At 45.6% G+C, this 10626-nt stretch overlaps 1 protein-coding gene across 23 annotated transcripts in view; it reads right to left on the bottom strand.

Moving 5' to 3' along the window:
• The window catches only part of MAPK8IP3 (mitogen-activated protein kinase 8 interacting protein 3), a 72872-nt gene that overhangs the window by 61765 nt on the left and 481 nt on the right, over positions 1–10626 (bottom strand). The gene's annotated exons all lie outside the window — the stretch shown is intronic.

Here is a 10626-nt window from a genome sequence, read left to right as displayed (position 1 = left end):
AAAAAAAAAAAACTGGAATTCAGAAGGAGGTTACTTTTAGAAGAGTAGAAGCAAGAGATTTAACTAAAGGTTTTAAGACGAAGCTTGATAAATTTATGAAACAGCTTACGTAATGCAACTGCCTGCAATACTGGGACTGGACATGTTGAGTCAGCAAGTCCCTTCCAGTACTATGCTCCTATACAAGTGGGTGCCCTCCTAACACCAGAGACAAAACAGTTACAGAGCAGGAGGAAAATTACTATGCGAGGTCTTATACATAAGCTGCAGATGTTACTAAATTAGTGGGAGCTGTTGACCCCTTGAGGGTAGAGAGGCCTTGCAGTGAGATCTTGACAAATTAGAGGGATGTGCATCAGCAGCCACACGAGGATTAACAAGAGAAGTGCTACATTCTGCACTGGGACAGGGCAGCGTCAGCTCTATGTGCTGAGTGGGCGCTGGATGCTGGGGAATGCCCCAGAAAGGAGACCTGGGGTTCTGGTACAAGTTGAACGTGAGCCAGCAGCGTGCCCTGCCAGGCACACACCAACACTGAGCATCATTGCATCACCACAGAACACAGAACTCCTTCATATTTGCCAAGAAAAAAGCCGCTTAAATGTATCTGTTCCTTGATAATATCTTAGTTCTGAAGCCACTTGCTCTAAGTGAGCTCTGAAACACAGCCTATATGGTTTCCTTAAGTAACATCAGAGGAGAAAAAAAGATACACATCAAATAAGACGCTGAGAGAAACAGAATCCTCTTAGTTTTATTACCAGCTCTACAACAAATACCACAAACTCTGCATATTCATTTCTCAAACTATTACAATTCCTCCTGAGAACAAAGCCCTGTTTCCCCAACTGCAGCTCCAAACTAAAGAGGGAAGAGCCAGGGCCGGGTGCAGGAGCTGTGCCCTGTCACACCAGCACCTTGCTGCCTCCATGTCTTGCACATGGCCACATCTGCATGTCTGCATGTACACGAATGATGCTTCCCATCATTCTCACATGTTTGCTGTGACATGTTGAGCTTGGATGCTCCTTATGTCCTGCTTTCTGCAAGACATAATCTAATTTACATCGAGAAGCAACCAAGTAGACAAAAAAGATTCAGTTTTAGTTCCATCAAATCATTTTTTTTCCTAACCTCTAACTGATGGGTGAAAGATAACCATGAAATATCCCAAAATGACACCTCTCCCTGCAGTGGGAAAGGGAAGGTACCTTTCCACAACAGAGTTCTAGATGTGTCATGCAATACTGCACATTTCTTTTGAGTGTGCTGTTCAGAAATGCATTGCACGTGAGTCTTTTCAGCCCACTTAACTACCAAATTCCAAAAATTAAAAATGTTAGCACTCTGAAAAAGGAAGTAAAAAGGAAACGTGCCTCTGAGCAGCATACGCTGGGAAAAAAATCCAATCACTTACAGATTACTTCACTGTAAATCCTAATTGAAGACAGAAGCATGATGTATCATTACCTCCAGGAAGGAACTTGGCTCATGTCTGACAGGCAGGTGTGGCAGAGGGGAGGGCAGCAGGACTGCTCTGACACTGAGTCCTGTCCTCCTGCAGATGTGCACTTTGCTCCAGCACCAAGCAGCCAGCATTTGTCCCACAGAGCAGCACGCTGAGGTGGGAATGGCCAAATCCCAATTAGAACAGGAGCAAAAAGAAGCGGAATGCTGACTTTGCCAGGCCCAGATGAGGATGACATCTTGCTTCGAGCAGAGCCCTCAGAATCAGGGCAAGTGGGTGAGGAGGGAAACAGCCACCAGCCTTCCACAGCAATGGCCTCAGGGCTGAGGTATGAGCTGCAAAGGGGATACAAGACAACTCCTCTCCATCATCACCCTCCCTTCAGGACAGGACAGGAGAACCACACATGCCTCTGTCTGGCACAAAACCACATCCCTCAGAAAGCTGCCACTTGTGCTACTGCAGCTCTGTCAAGACAGATAGTGGAATTTTTCCTGAAATTAGAGACATCACAGTTATTTTATTTGCAATGGTAGCAATTGGACAGATCAATACAATGGGAAGAGCATTACAACAAAGGTGTGATGACTGAAAAACCAGCATGATAGAAAGGCACCATAAAGGAAAGGAAGAAATTGCTCACCCATACCAAAAGATTCCAGGTTCGCAGAAGAAAGCTCCACCAAGAAGGGATCTCCAGAAAGAAATCCTTCCCCAGTGGCAGTCAGCCCTTAAATGAGGTCTGAAATGTGCAGCAGGCTCCATCCCTTCCAGTCACACAGCTGAATTGCCTTCACCTGTACTGCCAGGGCTGACCAGGTCCTTTCCCCAGGTGCTCAATCAGGTCATGACTCAGTTTCACAGGGATTACAGTCTGACTGCTGCTGGTAAATGTGCTACGAGGAGACCTGACCATCAGCCCAGATCATCATCAGCGGTCATCCAGAACATTACCTCAAATTGATCTTTAAATAAAAAAAAATTCATATTGCTTGCTCAAAACAGCTTTACTTTAAAGGTATTTTTTAATAACATACACTGCTTATGGATATTAATAAGTGTCATAAGCTTAAGTGACGTAAAGAAGATGAAGAACCTAAGCATGAAGAATCCATGTTTGGACATAGACTTTTCCCCCTAACATTACTGGGAATGAATGAACTTACCATAGGGCCCAGACAGGCACCACATTTTAAGAGCCTCATCCCTCATAATGAACTGAGTCAGATATATTTATCATAGGGTGAGGCCCACCACAAACCCAGTCCGCTAATTTTCACAAGATGGATAAAACTTGTGACATGAAGAGACTCCAAATGTACTTCATCAAATCAGTGTAGAATTCATATAATACATCAGAAACCTTTACCATAACTAATTGTATTGAGCAAGTAATTTTCCAGCAACTGTTTGCCAGATCTGAACATCTCTAATATGTTAAACAAACCTGTAATTTCTGCTCAGCAGACATGTTCTGCACTGAAACATTTTAGAGGGGAATAATCAAGAGTGATGAGGGAAGGACATGCTGCTTCTGCATTTCCAAGAGTGTTTTTCCTCCACCTAACCCCAAAGCATTATGTCTTGCTTTTTAGTTCTTAATTCAGCATTTGATCCATTTGATGTTTACAGAGCTCATCAAGTGTAATATTGAAACAACCACCCACAGACTTCAGAACAATCCTTCTACGTGTGCCCCTCCAAGCACGCACTGCCCTCTCCCAAAAGACTACAGAATAAATTATCTAATTTGTAGTTAAGTTCTGACTGTATTTACTTGAATGTCTCTGTTGGGAAATCGCTAGAGCTAAGCCCTCTGGTAGCCCTGTGTCAGACCAGCCTGGCTCGTCCCCAACAGAATGACACATCTCCCTCCTGCACTGTCATGCATCGCAAAGCCAGAGCCAAGAGGTCTGCCACCAATCACAGAATCATAGCATGGCCTGGGTTGAAAAGGAGCAGAGTGCTCACCCAGTTTCAACCCCCTGCTATGTGCAGGTCACCAACCAGCAGACCAGGCTGCCCAGAGCCACATCCAGCCTGGTCTTGAATGCCTGCAGGGATGGGAACATCCTCAACCACATCCACAACCTCTTGGGCAACCTGTTCCAGTGCCTCACCACCCTGTGTGTGAAAAGAAGGATCCCATGGGAGATGGGGTCACAGGAGGGACCGTCCTGTTCTGTACTTGTTAAGGGGCTGCTCTCCCACCAGCTCACATTTGGGTTGCTCCTCAGCGCAGACACACAGCCTACCATGCAACCACTGCTTCAGAGCAAATGATGCACTACTAAGAAAGCAAATAAAAAAGCTGGCTGCCTTCTGTAACACTAGAACCATCCTGTGGGAGAAGGACAAGCGGCCCACTCCTCAGCTTCTGCAGGTGGGAGCTTCCCTCATGGCACTGAGGGAGGGCATTTGGGGGAAAAAAGCAGCAGAAAACAGCAGTGAATAGTCCTTAAGCTTGAAGAGGCAGTCTTCAGGCCTCACAATAAAACAGACGAGATGCCATTTACTTATTTCCCAGTGTACGCTCCTTGTTCACCTTCAGGGGAAGGAATGAAGCATTTCTATCATTACTATTTGCTTTACCTTCGATCTCAGGGCTGCAGCAGGACACGGGTAATGGAAAGCCAAATCTCCAGCTTGTAACCCTATTTGGTTTTATCGCTGCATTTTCATTAAGTAAAGACATGCTCTGAATCAAAAGATTTCTGACTTTTCCGGAGTGGACGTGTGGAGTGAAGGCCAAATCAGTGACCAGGGTCTGACTGCTGGTAAAGATAAATGGTAAAGGGAACTTGCTAGCTAAGAAAGGAGAAAATTCAAACCAAAAAGAACCAGTGCTTGCCTACGTAGCTATGAACTTGAAACAAGGTTCTCCAGAAACATTGCTGTTCCAACCTTTTTAATAAATGGAGTCAGTTCTTAGTACCCTCAACATTCTGTTTTAATCATCATTCTCAACACTATGAATCACATTCAAGTTCTATCCCTGACCAAAGACACAACAGAAATATGAGACAAGACAGTCAGTGCCCTGTGACCGAAGTGCTGTCTCCAAACGATGCAGGTGATCCCTCTGCCAGTGCTCACTTGCACTGCCTCTCATGTCTGAACAATTATATGGATATCTCACCCGACAGCGAGTAAGGAGGCAGGCATCAGAAATATGACACCTAATAACTGCAGGCTCATTAGAAAAATATCATTACAATATTACAGGATTCTTCAAGAAAAAAAGAAAATCCAGTTTCTTCAGGATTGACAGCTTCTGTAAATTAAGACAATAGCAAAAGCAGTTTCTCATTAAATTGGAAGAATCCCCCAATAATTACAAATTCTGCTGCTCATTATTTTAGCAAAACCTGACACTACCCACAGGCATCAGGAAAGGAAGAGCAGCGTCTAAAGAACACAAAAACAGGTCTCATACATGGACAGTCAGCCTGCACTCCACACTTGCCAACACAGTGGAAAGGATCCACGTGATAAGCAAAGCCCTCATCTCCATCTGCTATTCTGAATGCTTCTCCCCCTCCAACACTATGAGGTCGCCATGAAGCTCCCGAGGCTCCCTTCCATCAGCTCCCATCCATCAGGTCGTTGGGAGTTTGGATTTCAGGGTGGGGAAACAGACAGTGCCCTCCCAGACTCCCACTGTTCCAGCACACAAGGCAGAGCAAGGAAAGCGTTCACAACAGAGATCAGCAGATGGCTGTGTACAGAGCTCTCCTCCATCACCTTGGTAAAGGGAATTAACCTAAGAGGGAGGGACTGTGCTTAAAGCATCCTTTATGCTGGGCTGAGGGCGGTTCTCACGAGCGATTATGTTGCTTAAGATGCAGACACAAGCTAGTGAACTTGCCACCCAGCTGAACAGCTCTTCAATGATTTCAAGCCACACAGTTGTCACACCTATGACAACTACAACCTGCACTCTCCAAGGACCACTTTTTTCCACAGTGCTGACCACCGATTTTCAAACAAAACATTGGAAGCATCTTCAGCTAGTGAGCAAAAGTGTTTTTACTGCAAATAACAATGCCATTGTTATTTTGTATAGCAAGCCATAGAGATGAACCAATGGCCACAGCAACATGACAGCAAAAGTGGGGGAAAGGATGACACCCACAAACCACTCCACCCAAGCACCTGCAGGTGCCAGGTAGACCAGACAGGGCTTTGATACACACAGCAGCCGCTGCCAACTGCAGCCCTGCACCAGTGCCTGGCTCCATGCTCCTGCAGCTGAACGCAGGCAGTGCTCACGGCTATGGCCTGGAATCAGACCCCTGCTGCGAGGAGAAGGGGCATGTACAGCCAGCACTCACACTTACAGAGCCCTCAGTTTCTTTTTTTCTTCTACTGTTTTCCAAAGGAGGTTGCCCCAGGCGCTGGAATGTCCCTGTACAGAGCATTAACTGTAAAAGCTTATTATTAAGGAGCCAGATCTACTAAGCAGCACCAGGTACTTATTTTTGTACTGTATCAATGTGCATATTAAGTTAACATTTGTTTTAAAAATTCTACTGAGTATCAACTGATGCTGCAAGCCACCCACTGGACAAAACACTACTTTGCTGTCAGCCCACTGGATCCGGTCAGCCACCACGTGCTGGAGGTGAACTGGCAGCACCACCACACAACACCCGGAGCCGATCCAACCTGGCAGAGCCCCTCGCCGCCCCTCTGTGCCCCACAGAGCAGCAGCCCGAAGGCCACACAGCCTGTGGAAGCTTCCAGCTGCACATACACTCGTGGTCACCTAACAGCTGGGGTCCCACCAACCTCTGTGGAAGCCAGCACTTTGAGCACACCACACTTTTCTTGCAAGCAAAGAAGAATCCAGGTTTACATAAATCAAAAATTGTTAACATTGGACAAAATAAAATTGATTTTCCGTGGGGATTTCTGCTAGCACACCCATGATCTCTGCTCACCTGTCAGAGGTCTGAGCACACCAAGCAGGCAGCAGGCACAGGCTGGTGCCATGCCATGAGCCCAGGGCCATGCAGGTGCCCTGCAGCCTGCTCCGCAGGCAGGGCCCTCACCAGACCTTTCTCCACCAGGCCTTCTGATTGCCACCAAAAAGTAGTACCATTCCTTTCCCTTCTCCTGAAGTACTAAGGCCTGAACAGCAGGCCTGGAACCAAAATTGACTTCTAGATGAATCTCACAACTCAGCATTATATATCATCAGTATCTGACTATTAGCCAAATACATATGCTAATTAGCAAAATATGTTGGACAAATACTTAAGCTAATTAGCAAAATATCTTGGACAAAACCTCTCATTAGCAAGAGATGGAGCTTAGAAAAGCGTTATGAAAATGTATTAACCTTTCCTCGTTTAGAATCATTGTGTCAAGGCCTACTAGTACACAAACTTCATTGGTTCCTCCTTGAGCCCTAGCTGGATTTGAGGTAGAATCCTAGAGAGAATGAAACCAAATGTTCCAAGAGAGGCTGTGGATGCCCCTTCCCTGGAGATGTTCAAGACCAGGCTGGATGGAGCCCTGGGCAACTTGGTCCAGTACCAGACATGGAGGTTGGTGGCCCTGCCTGCGGTAGTGGGGGTTGGAACCTGATGATCCTTGGGATCCCTTCCAACCCAAGCCATTCTGTGATTCTATGTTTCTGCCTAACTGTCACATAAACTTGTTTATTCAACAATATAACAGCTGGATCCTCTGGTAGCAAAACTGGAGACTTCATCTATGAACAGATATACTGCGTAGGGCCCCCAGCTATAGGGAAGGGCTCTCCAAGACCTCACTGCAACTGGGGCTCCCAGCAACTGGAAATCTAGACGATGGTGAAATATTCGGGCAATTGGTGATGCATCTTTTTTATCACTATTGCAATCCTCACGCAGTAATGGCTAGGTGCATTGCCTTGCTCTCTATTATTCTTGCTGTATCATCTCACTTATTATCACAGATGGCTTGGGTTGGAAGGGACCTCAGGGATCATAAAGCTCTGAATTCCAACTCCCCTGCTGCAGGCAGGGCCACCAACCTCCACATTTAATACCAGACCAGGCTGCCGAGGGCCACATCCAGCCTGTCTTTGAACATCACCAAGGATGAGGCATCTACAGCCTCTCTGGGCAGCTGCTCCAGCTGCTCCAGCACCTCACCACTCTCACAGCAAACAACTTCCCCCTGACATCCAACCTAAACCTTCCCTCCTTCAACTTAAAACCATTTCCCCTTGTCCTGCCATTATCTACCCTTGTAAAGAATTGATTGTCTTGCTGCTTTAAATTTAAGTAAACATGCTTCTTTAAGTTGGTGCCTGTGACCTTAGTGCTGGTCCTGTCCAATGGCAAAACATCTTGTGAGAAGTAAATTGTGTTTTGCAGTAGAACAATGCTAACTAAGATACAGACTTTTGCTAAGCTTTCCTACAAAATGGCCGCAGGGGTTGTTGTTCACAACGAATCATTGGGGCATAGCCTAGTACAGGGTAGAGTAAGTTTGCCAAGTAGCTTGGTTGCCAGCATACCTAGACCACGATAAGTTAATAGAGAGGGAGAATCTAGCATGCATTGTCCTCCTGTCCCCTTGATAAATGAAGAAGTGTAGGTGGGCCCAATATGCACTGCCCTCCAGTCACCCTTGAAAAATGGAGGGGCCTAGAATGCACTGTTCGCTTGTTCCCCACTGAAAGATGAAAGAACAGGTGGATGATAAATTGATATGGAAAAATATTTTAGTAATCACATTGTGAAGACTGTGAGCTTGATACGCTCAACCAGTGAGTAACAGTAACACCAGGAGAGGTGCTGGAGTGAGAGTATTTAATGAAGTGAATTTCTGTGATAAGTTGCACAATTCTTCCCTTGCTATAAAGGGCTGTGCCCCATTACTGCAATGAATACATTTCCTTCTTCATGAAGATCTTTGCCTGACAAAAAATTATTGATTCTGAGTGTTTCTCACATCCTGACAGTGGTTACTGCCTTCCTAAGTTACTGGGGGCATCAGCCTGAAAGCATCCACAGGAACTTCATTTCAAGATAAATAAATACATGATCATCGACTGGTTTGGGCTGGAAGGGAACATAAGGAGCACCCAGTCCCACCCATAGAGCAGGGCTCTATCCAGCCTGCCCTTGGGCACCCCCAGTTCTCTGGACAGCCTGTGCTGCAGTTCTGCAAATGTGCCATATGATCAGTCATTTCCCTACACTCACACAATACAAAGCAGATGGAAGAACACAAAAATGCCAAAAATCTGATGCCGTTCTACATCTTCAGTAGTTTGGAGGTTAAGGAAAAGAAATGTTATATTCTAAGCCCTGCGATCACAGACTGACAGCACTGCTTCATTTCAAGGAACTTCTGATTTCAACGCTCTTGTCCAGGTGCTTCTGCTGCCCTATTTCAGGGCAAGTGGAAAATATTGAGTCACTCTGCAGTCAAAATGTCTAGAAAAGCTTTGCTTTTGGCAAAGTTTGTTTTAAAAGACATCGTATACAACCATCTTGGGGAAACACGTGGAAGGATACCGAGACAGAAATCTTTCCTTCAGAGCACTCAGGGGAAGGGAAACGAAGGCTGTGCACACAGCCCTAATTTAACAGGACACAGCTATATGCACAATCCCAATACACTTATGTAAAAGCAAGATTGGGTGGTTCTGCAGTAGCGGTAACAAGAGGATACGACACACAATTTTTATGCCAGAGAACAACATCCACTTCTGGTTTTATTTCACTTAAAATCAATAAACTAACAGTGTAATTAGAAGCCCAGGTCTTTCGACATGATATTGCAACAGAAGAACAAATTACTTTTTGATCATCAACTCCCAGCATCCCAGTGTTGCTTTAGTTGTTGAAATGTTGCTGAATGATACATGCAGAGAAATCAAGAGTGGGGGATTAAACCTTGTTCCCAGAGGAGGATCCGCCAGTGAAGGTGGCACTGGAAGCTGCAGACCCAGGAGCTGCACAGGCAAAGCACACAGCACTGAATGCTGCTCAGGGACAGAGATGGGCTTCCCTGCTACAGAACTGCAAGGCGTGCTCTGATGGGGAAAGCATTTCTCTGCTTACTATGAACTGATGAACAGCAGAATTCTCTGTAACATGCAGAGGTTTTCACTTCCATAACAGTTAATCTGCTGCACAGTAAGAGGCATACAGGTGCAGGCAAGTGCAAAGGGAAGTAATAGCTGCATCTTACATACATAAGCTGATAACAGAGGCTATGTAGAGGGACAAAACTCATTTGTTCTCATAAGAAGCACATTATCTATTCCTTTCTGCTAACACGGCTCTCTGCAGATACTTTTTTGCCCATTCAGCTCAGATGCGCCTGAGGATGACAGAGTGCTTTTTACATCTCTGTCAACAGCACTCTGCTGTGGATCCCAAGCATCCCTGCAGGGGATGTAAGTGTTGTCACCACATCTGCTTCCAGGAACAGGCACACTCGAAAGAAGCACACCCTGTACCTGCTAAGCCGAGAGCAGAAAGATGCAAGTCCAAAGATGCAAGATCATTCCATCGGGCTGTTCCACTCCACACCTCAAGTCCCATTCCATCCCATGAATAGCACATTTCCACCCATTTAATTCTCAGAAGCTACAGAATACTGGATCTATGGAATGAAATCCTGCGCACTCGGGACCATTTTTCAATCCCCACATGCCTTCATAAGAATTTGAAAAGATTAGCTATAAGATTTATTAATACTTAAAACTTAAGGCCTGGTTATAGCTCTCAGTATTAGTAATGGACAATAAGCATCCTGGGCTTAAGTCCTCTTCAGCATCCAGCTAGCAAGATTCCTGCACATCACTATTCAGCAACCAGAACACCTCCATTAAAATACTGCACGGTGCTTTACACTGTCCTGGAGTTCTGAAGATATTTCATTTACAACATCTAAGCAAATCAAAACCTGACTCTTAGCAAGACTCCTGAAACCGAAATCCTCTTTCCTATCTTAAAACACAGCAAATATGTATTCCTTTTTCAGTAGTTTTGTAAAGACATGAGGATGACGCGGTGGGCGGCGGACTTCCAGCACCACCAATGCTTTTAGCCCACTGCACAGACCGCAGCTTCTGGAGGCCAGGGCTGGCAGGCCTCGCCTAAGGCCAAGAAGATGCTCGTGGTTTCAGCAGAATCGGGCGCGCAGGG

This window comes from Meleagris gallopavo, chromosome 16 (genome assembly GCF_000146605.3).
Source record: "Meleagris gallopavo isolate NT-WF06-2002-E0010 breed Aviagen turkey brand Nicholas breeding stock chromosome 16, Turkey_5.1, whole genome shotgun sequence".
Taxonomy (NCBI): Eukaryota; Metazoa; Chordata; class Aves; order Galliformes; family Phasianidae; genus Meleagris; species Meleagris gallopavo.
The sequence above is the reverse complement of the archived record's forward strand: the minus strand, read 5'-3'. Positions and strand labels throughout refer to the sequence as shown.